This window comes from Salmo salar, chromosome ssa03 (assembly GCF_905237065.1).
Source record: "Salmo salar chromosome ssa03, Ssal_v3.1, whole genome shotgun sequence".
Taxonomy (NCBI): Eukaryota; Metazoa; Chordata; class Actinopteri; order Salmoniformes; family Salmonidae; genus Salmo; species Salmo salar.
The window spans coordinates 49,200,506-49,216,336 of record NC_059444.1 but is presented as its reverse complement, the minus strand read 5'-3'; the positions used below and the strand labels follow the sequence as shown (position 1 = coordinate 49,216,336).

Sequence of the window (15,831 nt, the reverse complement as noted above, 5' to 3'; positions counted from 1 at the left end):
CCCTGGCATGCTGTCAATTAACTTCTGGGCCACATCCTGACTGATGGCAGCCCATTCTTGCATAATCAATGCTTGGAGTGTGTCAGAATTTGTGGGGTTTTGTTTGTTCACCCACCTCTTGAGGATTGACCGCAAGTTCTCAATGGGATTAAGATCTGGGGAGTTTCCTGACCATGGACCCAAAATATCTCTGTTTTGTTCCCCAAGCCACTTAGTTATCACTTTTGCCTTATGGCAAGGTGCTCCATCATGCTGGAAAAGGCATTATTCGTCACCAAACTGTTCCTGGATGGTTGGGAGATGTTGCTCTTGGAGGATGTGTTGGTACCATTCTTTATTCATGGCTGTGATCTTAGGCAAAATTGTGAGTGAGCCACTCCCTCGGCTGAGAAGCAACCCCACACATGAATGGTCTCAGGGTGCTTTACTGTTGGCATGACACAGGACCGATGGTAGTGCTCACCTTGTCTTCGCCGGACAAGCTTTTTTCCAGATGCCCCAAACAATCAGAAAGGGGATTCAGCAGAGAAAATGACTTTACCCCAGTCATCAGCAGTCCAATCCCTTAACCTTTTGCAGAATATCAGTCTGTCCCTGATGTTTCTCCTGGAGAGAAGTGGCTTCGTTGCTGCCCTTCTTGACACCAGGCCATCCTCCAAAAGTCTATGCCTCATTGTGCGTGCTGATGCACTCACACCTGCCTGCTGCCATTCCTGAGCAAGCTCTGTACTGGTGGTGCCCCGATACCGCAGCTGAATCAACTTTAGGAGACGGTCCTGGCGCTTGCTGGACTTTCTTGGGCGCCCTGAAGCCTTCTTCACAACAATTGAACCGCTCTCCTTGAAGTTCTTGATTATTCCGATTTAGGTGCAATCTTACTGGCAGCAATATCCTTGCCTGTGAAGCCCTTTTTGTGCAAAGCAATGATGACAGCACACGTTTCCTTGCAGGTAACCATGTTTGACATAGGAAGAACAATGACTCCGAGCACCACCCTCCTTTTGAAGCTTCCAGTCTGTTATTCGAACTCAATCAGCATGACAGAGTGATCTCCAGCCTTGTCCTCGTCAACACTCACACCCGTGTTAACGAGAGAGTCACTGACATGATGTCAGCTGGTCCTTTTGTGGCAGGGCTGAAATGCAGTGGAAATGTTTTGGGGGGATTCAGTTAATTTGCATGGCAAAGAGGGACTTTGCAATTAATTGCAATTCATCTGATCACTCTTCATAACATTCTGGAGTATATGCAAATTGCCATCATACAAACTGAGCCAGCAGACTTTGTGAAAATGTATATTTGTGTCATTCTCAAAACTTTTGGCCACGACTGTACGTATCGTTAGGATCGTAAGAAAAAAAAAACACATAAATTGTTAGTATCGTAAGAAAAGCCAATGCTGAAACATGAAATGTAAACGTTAAATTAGATCTCTCCGTTATGACTATGAATTAATATTTACACGTTCAATTACTTTGTGTCTCCCTTCACTGGGTTAGAGATCTTTTTTTTTATACGTACAAACATTTGTCAGTTGTGGCATCTGCAAAAGACATGAACGTAGCTAGTCAAATCAAGCAACTCTAGCCCAGACCAGTTAACGTTGCTTTAGAGCATCCAGTTTTATTTCCAAAATAAAAGTCTAAAGCTTGTTTTAGAACTTCATTCAATAATAACGTTATACCTGTAGATGGCGAAGTATAGGCTTAGGCCTTCAGCAAATTACTTGTGTGACACAGAAGAGCCTTGCCTAGAATAACTGCTTGAGCTGCAAAAGAGAAAGTAGACAGTTCGCGCAAAACTGAAAGCGCAAACCATTGCATTTAACCATGGCAAGGTGCCTGGGAATATGGCTGAATACAAACACTGTAGTTATACCCTCCGTTAGGCAATCAAACAGGCAAAACGTCAGTATAGAGACAAAGTGGAGTCGCAATTCAACGGCTCAGACACGAGACGTATGTGGCAGTATCTACAGACAATCACGGACTATAAACGGAAAACCAGCCACGACTCGGATACCGACGTCTTGCTTCCGCACAAGCTAAACACCGTCGCCCGCATTGAGGATAACAGTGCCACAGACGTGGCCCGTTACCAAGGACTGTGGGCTATCCTCTGTGGCCGACGGGAGTAAAACATTTAAGTGTGTTAACCCTCGCAAGGCTGCCGGCCCAGACGGCACCCCCAGCCGCTTCCTCAGAGCATGTGCAGACCAGCTGGCTGGAGTGTTTATGGACATACTCAATCTCTCCCTATCCCAGTCGGTTGTCCCGACATGCTTCAAGATATCCACCATTGTTCACGTACTGCAGGATGCTGGCCATCTAGGCAGAGTTGCAAAGAAAAAGCCATATCTCTGTCCAGTGTGTGTTCTTTTGCCCATCTTAAATCTTTTCTTTTTATTGGCCAGTCTGAGATATGGCTTTTATTTGCAACTCTGCCTAGAATGCCAGCATCCCAGAGTCGCCTCTTCACTGTTGATGTTGAGACTGGTGTTTTGCGGGTACTATTTAATGAAGCTGCTAGTTGAGGACTTTTGAGGAGTCTGTTTCTCAAAACCAGACACTAATGTACTTGTCCTCTTGCTCAGTTGTGCACCAGGGCCTCCCACTCCTCTTTCTATTCTGGTTAGCCAGTTTGCACTGTCTGTGCAGGGAGTAGTACACAGCGTTGCACGAGATCTTCAGTTTCTTGGCAATTTCTCACATGAAATAGCCTTCATTTTTCAGAACAAGAATAGACTGACGAGTTTCAGAAGAAAGGTCTTCGTTTCTGGCCATTTTGAGCCTGTAATCGAACCCACAAATGCTAAAGCTCCAGATACTCAACTAGTCTAAAGAAGGCCAGTTTTATTGCTTCTTTAATCAGAACAGTTTTCAGCTGTGCTAACAAAATTGTAAAAGGGTTTTCTAATCCAAGTTTATAATTCTAAAAGGCTAACACAACCGCCATTGGAACACAGGAGTGATGGTTGCTGATAATGGGCCTCTGTACGCCTATGTAGATGTTCCATTAAATACCTGCCGTTTCCAGCCACAACAGTCATTTAAAAAATTAACAATGTCTACACTGTATTTCCGATCAATTTGACGTTATTTTAAAAACGGACATTTTTTTTTTGCTTTTCTTTCAAGAACAAGGAAAGTTCTAAATCACCCCAAACATTTGAACGGTAGTGTATATAAACTCAGCAAAAAAAGAAACGTCCTCTCACTGTCAACTGCGCTTATTTTCAGCAAACTTAAGATTCAACAACTGAGACAAACTGAACAAGTTCCACAGACATGTGACTAAAAAGCTATTGAATAGTATCCCTGAACAAAGGGGGGGGTCAAAATCAAAAGTAACACTCAGTATCTGGTGTGGCCACCAGCTGCATTAAGTACTGCAGCGCATCTCCTCATGGACTGCACCAAATGTTCCAGTTCTTGCTGCGAGATGTTACCCCACTCTTCCACCAAGGCACCTGCAAGTTCTCAGACATTTCTGGGGGGGGAATGGCCCTAGCCCTCACCCTCCAATCCAACAGGTCCCAGATGTGCTCAATGGGATTGAGATCCGGGCTCGTCGCTGGCCATGGCTGAGCACTGACATTCCTGTCTTGCAGGAAATCACGCACAGAACAAGCAGTATGGCTGGTGGCATTGTCATGCTGGAGGGGCATGTCAGGATGAGCCTGCAGGAAGGGTACCACAATGCACAGCGTTGAGATTGCCTGCAATGACAACAAGCTCAGTCCGATGATGCTGTGACACACCGCCCCAGACCATGACGGACCCTCCAACTCGATCCTACTCCAGAGTCTCGGTGTAACGCTCATTCGACAATAAACGCGAATCCGACCATCACCCCCGGTGAGACAAAACCGTGACTCGTCAGTGAAGAGCACTTCTTGCCAGTCCTGTCTGGTCCAGCGACGATGGGTTTGTGCCCATAGGTAATGTTGTTGCCGGTGATGTCTGGTGAGGACCTGCCTTACAACAGGCCTACAAGCCCTCAGTCCAGCCTCTCTCAGCCTATTGCGGACAGTCTGAGCACTGATGAAGGGATTGTGCGTTCCTGGTGTAACGCGGGCAGTGGTTGTTGCCATCCTGTACCTGTCCCACAGGTGTGATGTTTGGATGTACCGATCCTGTGCAGGTGTTGTTACACGTGGTCTGCGAGCACGATCAGCTGCCTGTTCTGTTTCCCTGTAGCGCTGTCTTTGGCGTCTCACAGTACGGACATTGCAATTTATTGCCCTGGCCACATCTGCAGTTCTCATGCCTCCTTGCAGCATGCCTAAGGCACGTTCACGCAGATGAGCAGGGACCCTGGGCATCTTTTTTTGTGTGTGTTTATCAGAGTCCGTAGAAAGGCCTCTTTAGTGTCCTCATTTTTTATAACTGTGACCTTAATTGCCTACCGTCTGTAAGCTGTTGGTGTCTTAAAGGCCGTTCCACAGGTGCATGTTCATTAATTGTTTATGGTTCATTGAACAAGCATGGGAAACAGTGTTTAAACCCTTTACAATGAAGATCTGTGAAGTTATTTGGATTTTTACTAATCATCTTTTAAAGACAGGGTCCTGAAAAAGGGATGTTTCTTTTTTTGCTGAGTTCATATCAATCGGTCGACCTCTAATATAAATGTGCCCATTTGGAGATCTGATAGTATTTCTGATTGGCTTAACGCACCACCACTAATGACCTGTGGAGTTTCTCAAAGTAATGTTTTATTCACCTCAAACAGAAAGCAAACAGTATGTTTTTACATCCATTGAGAATTACAATAGTTCCTCACTATATTTGAAAAATCTTTCCAGCTCTCTCCCTTTTGATAACCACTCAGCGTGAAAGGAAAGAAATGACATGCTCTGATCCAGTGGAAAAGTCATGAAATAGGCTTCTTATCAGTGCTCGACTTGGACTGAAAACAGTTCCGGTACTCATATTGGGTGCTGGTACTGTTTATATTTAGGTGCAGGAGCTCCACAATACTCTTGAGCTAATAGGAGCTCAAGCAGTACAAAATGTGAATATTTTGATGCAAGCTTTTGGCCAGATCCAAGTCAATAGTCGATACAATGTTTTCAAGTTCGTTGCAGACAGGCCATGTGCAGCCAATGTGATATATAGGACATTTTTAATCTGTATATTTTCTACCTGCAGGCAGCAATTTTTTTGGGGGGTGGGGGGCTTTATGTAGGCAATTTTTACATAGATGGCAATAGAAGTTAAACCTAAAAAGTATCATTTTCATTTAATTTGGATAGAATTGATTAACCACATGAATGATTTTTAGATATGAAAACGTTATTATAAATTAAATTAAACTGTTTCGCAAAAATGTGCATATGAAAACCATAACTGGATCGGTAGAAAAAAAATTGCATTTCACATCAGAAAGGTTGCAGACTCCTCATGTAGCCTTATTATTGGAAACTTCTGGAGAGTAATGGCAGAATATGTGAAAGCCAGCAGGGGCAGGAGGAGAATAGTTCGGTCAGGTTACATTTGTTTTCCTTCTGGTTACCTCGATCTCTAGCACCCTCGAGGTATCAAACCGTAAGCGTAAAGCATCAGACAAGCTCAACGCACATAGTTGATGTTATTAAAACACATAGGGTATGTCTACATATGGAAAAATAAGTTAAAAAAATTGACATTCAGTCGACCACAATTTTTGTTTTCAGTTGGGGACAGCCCTTGTCCTCGGTTGCAACACTCACTACAGAGTTACAAACTGCTTCTGGAAGCAACATCAGCACAAGAACTGTTCGTCTGGAGCTTCATGAAATGGGTCTTCATTGGCCGAGCAGCTGCACACAAGCCTAAGATCACCATGCGCAATGCCAAGTGTCGGCTGGAGTGGGGACTCTGTGCTTCCAACTTTGTTGGAACAGTTATTTACATTTACATTTAAGTCATTTAGCAGACGCTCTTATCCAGAGCGACTTACAAATTGGTGCATTCACCTTATGATATCCAGTGGAACAACCACTTTACAATAGTGCATCTAAATCTTTTAAGGGGGGGGGTTAGAAGGATTACTTTATCCTATCCCAGGTATTCCTTAAAGAGGTGGGGTTTCAGGTGTCTCCGGAAGGTGGTGATTGACTCCGCTGTCCTGGCGTCGTGAGGGAGCTTGTTCCACCATTGGGGTGTCAGAGCAGCGAACAGTTTTGACTGGGCTGAGCGGGAACTGTGCTTCCTCAGAGGTAGGGGGGCCAGCAGGCCAGAGGTTATGAAGACCCTTTCCTTTTTCAGCATAATAATGCCCCCGTGCACATAGCGAGCTCCATACAGAAATGGTTTGTCAAGATCTGTGTGGAAGAACTTGACTGGCCTGCACAGAGCCCTGACCTCAACCCCATTAACTTTGGGATGAACTGGAACGCCGACTGAGAGCTAGGCCTAATCGCCCAACATCAGTGCCCGACCTCACTAACACTTGTGGCTGAATGGAAGCAAGTCCCCGCAGCAATGTTTCAACATCGAGTGGAAAGCCTTCCCAGAAGAGTGGAGGATGTCATAGAAGCAAAGTGGGGGGGACCAACTCCATATTAGTGCCCATGATTTTGGAAGATGTTCGACGAGCAGGTGTCACATTCTTTTGGAAAGCGCTTGCATTATATAAACAGATCAGACAAGTAGTTAGCTATCCTGGCTTTAGATACTTTAAGTTAGAGATACTGCACTCTAGCCGAGTAGGTAACGTTAGCTAGCGATCCCTCTACTTTCGTCAGAAACCTGCCTTCTAGTAGGGATGTCAAACGTTCAGCCTGCTGCACAAACCCAATGGACGCTCTAGTCTGGAGCGCCGGGTTAAATTGTGCTTAGTAGCCTTTTATCATCTCAAAATGGTTAAAGTAGTGAGAAGTATATCTGATTTAATTATTTTGCCATATCTAATTAATGTACAAAAGACTAAAAAAAACATTAGGAACACCTTCGTAATGTTGTGTTGCATTTCAGAACAGCCTCAATCCGTCAGGCATGGACTCTACAAGGTGTCGAAAGCAATCCCAGGGATGCTGGCCCATGCATCTGTAGCCGATGTGAGCAAGACATTTAAACAGGTAAACATTCACAAGGCAGCAGGGCCAGACAGATTACCAGGACGAATACACGGAGCATGCGCAGACCAACTGGCAAGTGTCTTCACTGACATTTGCAACCTGTACATGATGGAGTCTGAAATAGCTACATGTTTCAAGCAGACCACCATAGTCCCTGTGCCCAGAAAGCGAAGGTAACCTGCCTAAATGGCTACCGCTCAGTAGCACTCACGTCAGTAGCCATTAAGTGCATTGAAAGGCTGGTCATGGCTCACATCAACACCATCATCCCAGAAACCCTAGACCCACTCCAATTCGCATACCGCCCCAACAGATCCACAGATGATGCAATCTCAATCGCACTCCACATTGCCCTTTCCCACCTGGACAAAAGGAACACCCATGTGAGAATCCTGTTCATTGACTGCAGCTCAGCGTTCAACACCATAGTGCCCTCAAAGCTCATCACTAAGCTAAGGACCCTGGGACTAAACACCTCCCTCTGCAATTGGATCCTGGACTTCCTGACCGGCCGCCCCCAGGTGGTAAGAATAGGCAACTATATCTGCCACGCTTATAATTAACACAGGGGCCCCTAAGGGGTGCGTGCTTAGTCCCCTCCTGTACTCCATGTTCACCCACAACTGCATGACCAAGCACGACTCCAACACCATCATTAAGTTTGCTGACGACACAACGGTGGTAGGCCTGATCACTGACAACAATGAGACAGTGTGGTGCCAGGACAACAACCTCTCCTTCAACGTGAGCAAGACAAAGGAGACGATCATGGACTACAAGAAGAGGGCTGAACAGGCCCCCCATTCACATCGATGGGGCTGTAGTGGAGCGGGTCGAGAGTTTCAAGTTCCTTGGTGTCCACAACACCAACAAACTATCATGGCCCAAACACACCAAGAAAGTTGTGAAGAGGGCACGACAACGCCTTTTCCCCCTCAGGACACTGAAAATATTTGGCATGGGTCCCCAGATCTTCAAAAAGTTATACAGCTGCACGATTGAGAGCATCCTGATCGGTTGCATCACCACCTGGTATGGCAACTGCTCGGCATCCGACCGTAAGGCGCTACAGAGGGTAGTGCGTATGGCCCAGTACATCACCGGGCCAAGCTTCCTGCAATCCAGGACCTATATACTAGGTGGTGTCAGAGGAAGGCCCAAAAAATTGTCAGACTTCAGTCACCCAAGTCATAGACTTTTCTCTGCTACAGCACAGCAAGCGGTACCAGAGCGCAAAGTCTAGGTCCAAAAGGCACCTTAAGTTTCTGCCCCCAAGCCATAAGTCTGCTGAACAATTAAACAAATGGCCACCCTCCCTTTTTTCTTACAGTACTGCTACTCCCTGTTTATTATCTATGAATAGTCACTTTACCACTACCTACATGTACAATTACCTCGACTAACCTGTATCCCCACACATTGACTCGGTACCAGTTCCCTCTGCATACAGCCTCACTTTTTATTTTTGTAACTATATTCTTAAAACTGCTTTGATGATTAAGGGCTTGTAAGTAAGCATTTCATGGCATGTGACAAATAAAATTTGAATTGACTCCAATGCTTCCCAGAGTGGTGTCAAATTGGCTGGATGTCCTTTGGGTGGTGGACCATTAATACACACAGGAAACTGTTGAGCGTGAAAAACCCAGCAGCGTTGCAGTTCTTCACACACTTAAACCGGTGCACCTGGCACTACCACACCCCGTTCAAAGGTACTTAAATATTTTGTCTTGTCAATTCACCCTCCGAATGGCACACATACCCAATCCATGTCTCAATTGTCTCAAGACTTAAAAATCTTTCTTTAAACCTGTCTCCCCTTCATCTACACTGATTGAAGTGGATTTAACAGGTGACCTCAATAAAGGATCACAGCTTTCACATGGATTCAACTGGCCAGTCTAATGGAAAAAACAGGTGTTCCTAATGATTTGTACACTCCATTTAGATTGTAGAAGGCTTCTACAAATCCTCATCTAAACAACCATGTATATAGGGTATTCCAAGTTTCCCTGTGGCCTTTGAATAGTGTTAGTTTAAACAGCTGTACACCCCCTGTTCTATTGATTTCAGCGTGAAATCGATGGAAGTGATTAACAAAAAAAGTGTTGCATTACACTTACCGCGTTGGTGACCCACTTGAATAAAAATGCAACACTTCAAAATGTAGCTAGCCGTCTTCTACAAATTGTCCTCTAACTAGTGATGTACACATTCACATATTTTAGCTGTATTAGTTTTAATAGGATGTGCATATTTCTGCATATTGGTTATTGATTCTGGACACTTAAACTGTTTTACATTGGGCTATTTATCAAAATGTCTAGTCAACAGGAAGCAGCGACACCGTCATTTTCAACTTAAGTTTTAGGAATGTAACTTTTGCCTCCCGAGTGGCACACCGGTCTAAGGCACTGCATCGCAGTGCTAGAGGCGTCACTACAGACCCGGGTTTGATCCCAGGCTGTGTCGTAGCCGGCCGTGACCGGGAGACCCATGAGGTGGTGCACAATTGGCCCAGCGTTGTCCAGGTTAGGGGACGGTTTGGCCTGCCGGGATGTCCTTGTCCCATCGCGCTCTAGCAACTCCTTGTGGTGGGCTCGGCGCATGCACGCTGATTTCTGTTGCCAGTTGTACGGTGTTTCCGACAACACATTGGTGCGGCTGGCTTCCGGGTTAAGCGAGCAGTGTGTCAAGAAGTAATGCGGCTTGGCAGGGTTGTGTTTCGGAGGACGCATGGCTCTCGACCTTCGCCTCTCCCAAGTCCGTACGGGAGTTGCAGTGTTGGGACATGACTGTAACTACCAATTGGCTATAACAAAATTGGGGAGAAAACCGGGTGAAAAGTAAAAAATAAAATAAAAATGTACATTAAACTTTTAATATTGCAATAATTAGTTCCGATTTATAGTTATTATTTTCAAGGCTACTCCTCTTACACCGTTTAAGCTAGTAATGTCTTTTTAACTTTAAAACGTGTAGACTGGTCTGGAATAGTGTGCTTGCATACAACTTTTTGATAGCTTTTACACCTCTAAAAGGTCCCATTGTGACATCACTCCCAACATTCCATTCACTATAAACAAATGTTACTTTTAACACAAATCAACTACTTTGACCACTTTCCCAACAAATTACACAAAATGAGAGCATATGAAATCTTCCTCTACTCTGCTATTTAAATCTGAAATCAGAACAGAATTACTCTCTGGTACCGATCAAAAACTGGACAATTGAGGAGTGGCCACAAATTATTTCAAAAAGCTGAAGCAAGTCACATTTTTTCTTCATGTTAAATTATAATCTACAGTAGTTTCCAGTGGTAGTGTTACTACTTAATCAGGTAAAACTACTGGATGAGTCCAAAAACGTGCTGTGATTTAATTTATTTTGACGATTTTGGGTGTTTGCCCTGCCTACTTCTAGGGCAGTATCATCATGTCCAGGTTAAATTGTAATGGGTAACGTTAACTGCTAGCTAGCTAGCTTTCCAGACACTGCAAGGCATCTTGCTAGACACATGGAAGACAGCAAAGTAGCTCGCTAAAATCACACTAGTTAACTTGCTAATTAGTATTTGGCTTGTTACCTAGCTAGTTACATTTACTAACGTTAGTTTCAAGCTACCGTACCGTCTCTGGTTGGATGCTAAAGGCAAGCCGTTAGCTAGCTAACGTACTCACCAGGCTAGCCGAATTGCTAGCTAACATTAGCTGTTAACTTTTGTGGTGGTTCCAAATCTCCAATGCTATTAAAATGAGAATTTAAAACAACGGAAAAAGAAAACACTTAACAAGGTTGCTAGCTAGTTGTACGAATTAGGTAAATACTGTGGTTAATTAGGACGAGGTCATTTTGACATGCTTAGCTTGCTTGACTAGCTAACACCATCGACAAGATTAGCTTATTCTTCGATGAGGTTTAACAACGTTTGGCCTCCAATAAATGTTGCATTACCGCCACCTAGTAGACTGGAGTACAACTCCCGTATACTTTGCTTTAAAAAAAATATATGCATAAGTAAACAAATACCCTCACATCTAACACTACACTCACAAAAAGAATAACACCATCCTACTCCACTATTTAAATATATTTAGTCCTACCTCAGGCCAACAACCTGAAAGGATGGGACACCACCACTTAACACACCCTGTTACTCATATGTCTCGCACACCCAAATACCTCTCTGAAGCTGCCACCACAACCTCAATTTTCTGCGACCTATGTTCCATCCCTGCAGTACAGTTGATAACCATTGCTATAAATGCTAAAAATCCAATCTTACTGAAACATATATCACTTGTTGACCTATCCCTCTGTACTGGTACAGACCTACTACTCACACCACTCCTCTCATGATCCCTCCCCCTTGACCCATCTTCCTCTACTTTCTTCACTGTCTCAGCATATGACAACTTCTGCACTACTCTAACCCTGGAAACCTCAACCTGCCTCTCTCGCACAGGACACTTCTGATCACCAGCCCCATGGGCACCCCTACAATTAACACATACCACTACTTTTCCCAATGCTACACATTATTTTGTCTCATGCCCTTCTGCACACTTCTCACACCTAGGAACCTCCCTCCTACATACTGCTGTCACATGCCCATAAGCTTGACACCTGTAACAAGGTAATGTATTCACCACAAAAGCTCGTACAGCATAACTTATATATCCTAACATCACTTTGTCGGGCAAAGACTCAACATCAAAAGTCAAAAGAACAGACAATGACTCTTCTGTTCCACCACTCACGCCACCCTGTCTGCGTCGCACCAAACGACGAGCGTCACAAACACCGGCAATCTTCCCCTTCTGTTGGTCAACTTTTACATTTACTGCTACCTCAGTAATCACTCCTTTCAATGGCACCCTTTTCTTGAAAGCAAAACAATTCAAATTTCTTGCCCCCATTCATTTAACGCAGAGCACCTTCTCCCTCTGACCAGCAGAAACACAAACAATTATCACAAGACCACCTTTGGTTACCGAATCCACAGCACCCAATTCTGTTTTCACCCACCTTGAAACCACAAAGGGATCAGCCAAAAGGCAAGGGTCACTCCAACTGTCACAGACTCATCTTTATCCTGACCCTCGGTGCAAGCCTCGGCTCCGGGAACTTCAACACACCTACCACCTCCGATACCTCCTGTCTTCATCTCACCCTGCTTACACTTTCTTCATTCTTCCAAAACAAACCATCTCCCTTTTTCCCTAAATTTTTTACCGACTCAAGCTCACCCTCTTCCTCCCTCTCTCTCTCAGACCTCCTCTGCCTCTCCTTTTCCCCTCCATTCCTCCTACGTATTCCAAGTATATGTCTTGTTATCAGTGGCTGTCAGTGCTGTTTATGATGAGGGATGCTGCTTTTTTTTTCATGAGCATGGTCTTATTTCTATTACAGCATATTGGATTACTGTCATTCATATTCCATTCAATGTAACATCGATAGGTTTAGGCTACTATATGATACTCAAATTTTCCCTATACCCATCATGAGGTTGCTACAACCTAGCCTGTGAATGAACGTAGGTGCATACAGGTCGAGATACATTTTTAAGGTGACAGACAGTGACACATGGACAGACAGTGACACATTCAATACCGCCTTGTAATCATTAGTCCAACAGTTGCAAACAATAGTTTCTATAGGACAAATTCTGGCATTTGTATCCCCGTTTCGTTTGCTTCCGTTTAAGAAAAGTTTTTCAACAGAATCGGCGGAATTAATACACACATGATCATGCGTAAACACCACATTGTATCGGTTCTCGACCGAGGTAAAGACAAATTCAGGTTAGACATTCAACGGATATTCGCCTGTAGTTTTCCTTACGTCCACCAACAGCAGTTAGGGACCGTCAACATAGTAACGAATCATATTTTTCTAATTTCAATATCTCTTTAACCATTACTCCTAAAACTTTCAAAATGGGTTCTAACTACCCCGATGGCAGAGACACATATTGCACACAATTTTGGGGGGATTTACATCTAGCAATATTTTAAATTATTTATTTTAATTTTTTTAATTCAATTGCGCTTTGGTCATGTGACCCACACACCTCAAACAAGGTTCATAATGTACACTCAGTGGGCCTACACATTGCACACCCTTCTGTTTGTCCATTTGCATCTCATGAGATTTTACAATAAAAGTTTCAAATTTCAATAGCTCCTTAGTCATATGACCTACAACCCTCAAGCTACTTTCAGAATATCCACTGAGTAACCGTATATGTAACACACCCTTTTGTTTGTCTATTTTCATCTCACACGATTAAACATACATTTTTTAAACGTTCTAAATTCAATAGCTCCTTGGTCATGTGACTTACTGGACTCAACCAAGGTTCAGAATGTCCACTGACTACCCTTCTATATTGCACACCCTTTAGTTGTCCATTTTCATCTCACACGTTTTTACATGGATTTTTCTAACTTTTTAACCTGTTAGGGCTAGGGGGCAGTATTTACACGGCCGGATAAAAAACGTACCCGATTTAATCTGGTTATTACTACTGCCCAGAAACTATAACATGCATATAATTATTGGCTTTGGATAGAAAACACCCTAAAGTTTCTAAAACTGTTTGAATGGTGTCTGTGAGTATAACAGAACTCATATGGCAGGCAAAAACCTGAGAAGATTCTGTACAGGAAGTACCCTCTCTGACCATTCCTTGGGCTTCTTGGCTCTGTTTATTGAAAATTTAGGATCTTTGCTGTAACGTGACACTTCCTACGGCTCCCATAGGCTCTCAGAACCCGGGAAAAAGCTGAATGATGTAATTCCAGCCGCTGGCTGAAAAACTTTAGCGCCTTTGGTAAGTGGCCGATCAGAGGACCATCAGACTGAGGCGCGTGCACAGGGTGACCTCATGTTTTTACTTTCTCTCTCTTTGAACTAAAACACAGATTCCCGGTCGGAATATTATCGCTTTTTTACGAGAAAAATTGCATAAAAATTGATTTTAAACAGCGGTTGACATGCTTTGAAGTACGGTAATGGAATATTTAGAATTTTTTTGTCACGAAACGCGTCGGGCGCGTAACCCTTATTTACCCTTTCGGATAGTGTCTTGAACGCACAAACAAAACGCCGCTATTTGGATATAACTATGGATTATTTGGGACCAAACCAACATTTGTTATTGAAGTAAAAGTCCTGGGAGTGCATTCTGACGAAGAACAGCAAAAACATTTTTCTTATAGTAAATCTGACTTTGGTGAGGGCTAAACTTGGTGGGTGTGTAAATAGCTAGCCCTGTGATGACGGGCTATCTACTTAGAATATTGCAAAATGTGCTTTCACCGAAAAGCTATTTTAAAATCAGACATAGCGAGTGCATAGAGGAGTTCTGTATCTATAATTCTTAAAATAATTGTTATGTTTTTTGTGAACGTTTATCGTGAGTAATTTAGTAAATTCACCGGAAGTTTGCGGGGGGGGGGGGGGTATGCTAGTTCTGAACGTCACATGCTAATATAAAAAGCAGGTTTTTGATATAAATATGAACTTGATTGAACAAAACATGCATGTATTGTATAACATAATGTCCTAGGGTTGTCATCTGATGAAGATCATCAAAGGTTAGTGCTGCATTTAGCTGTGGTTTGGGTTTATGTGACATTATATGCTAGCTTGAAAAATGGGTGTCTGATTATTTCTGGCTGGGTACTCTGCTTACATAATCTAATGTTTCGTTGTAAAGCCTTTTTGAAATCGGACAGTGTGGTTAGATTAACGAGAGTCTTGTCTTTAAAATTGTGTAAAATAGTCATATGTTTGAGAAATTGAAGTAATAGCATTTCTAAGGTATTTGAATAACGCGCCACGGGATTCCACTGGCTGTTACGTAGGTGGGACGAAATCGTCCCACTGGCCCTAGAGAAGTTAATTTCAACAACTCCTTGGTCATGTGACCTACAACCCTCAAACTACTTCCAGAATATCCACTGACTACCCTTCTATATTGTACACCCTTTAGTTTGTCCATTTTCATCTCAAATTATTTTACATTAATTTTGTAAACTTTCGAATTTCAATACCTCCTTGGTCATGTGACCTACTGACCTCAAACAAGGTTTAGAATGTACACTCAGTGGCACCTTTTGCAATGTGTAGGCCCACTGAATGTACATTCTGAACCTTGTTTGAGGTCAGTAGGTCACATGACCAAGGAGCTATTGAAATGTAAAATGTTGAAAAATTCATGCAAAATCACCTGAGATGAAAAGGGACAAACAAAAGGGTGTGCAATATAGAAGGCTAGTCAGTGGACATTCTGAACCTTGGTTGAGGTCAGTAGGTCACATGACCAAGGACCTATTGAAATTCAAATGTAAAAAAGTTTGTACTTTGTTTACGCTCCCTAATTAATTCAACTAGGAATACGGAATGCTGCTCATATTTCCACATGTTTATTAGCTTTGGGAAGCGAATTAATGTCCAAAACGTGAAAATAAGACATGTGCAATGTTGTGCGCAATTTTTACAACATCCTGACACTGATTTGGAGTTTGTGGCTTAAGTGGTTTGAAAGCTATTGAGGTTTGAAAGCGAAAATATCTGGCGAATATCCAACCTGAAACCCTCTTTACATTGGTTCCTTCTCACCTCTATACGCTCTCCTCCTCTCACTTTTTCCTTTCCTTTCCTTTGTGGACTTGAATGCACAACATATCAGCTGTACGTGACCAGACGAAAAAAACTTTCCAAGCCAAACCATGTCATAACTGCAACACACAGCCTAC

The 15,831-nt window shown here is 43.3% G+C and overlaps 1 protein-coding gene across 2 annotated transcripts in view; it reads right to left on the bottom strand.

The window, feature by feature from the left end:
• kctd13 (potassium channel tetramerization domain containing 13) overlaps nt 1–11,001 on the bottom strand; it is a 36,053-nt gene extending 25,052 nt beyond the window's left edge. For both annotated transcript variants that reach the window (XM_014192149.2, XM_014192151.2), the window contains exon 1: nt 10,747–11,001. The gene's annotated coding sequence lies outside the window, so the exon portion shown is untranslated. The remainder of the gene's footprint in view (nt 1–10,746) is intronic.
• Between the last annotated feature and the right edge of the window lie 4,830 nt (nt 11,002–15,831).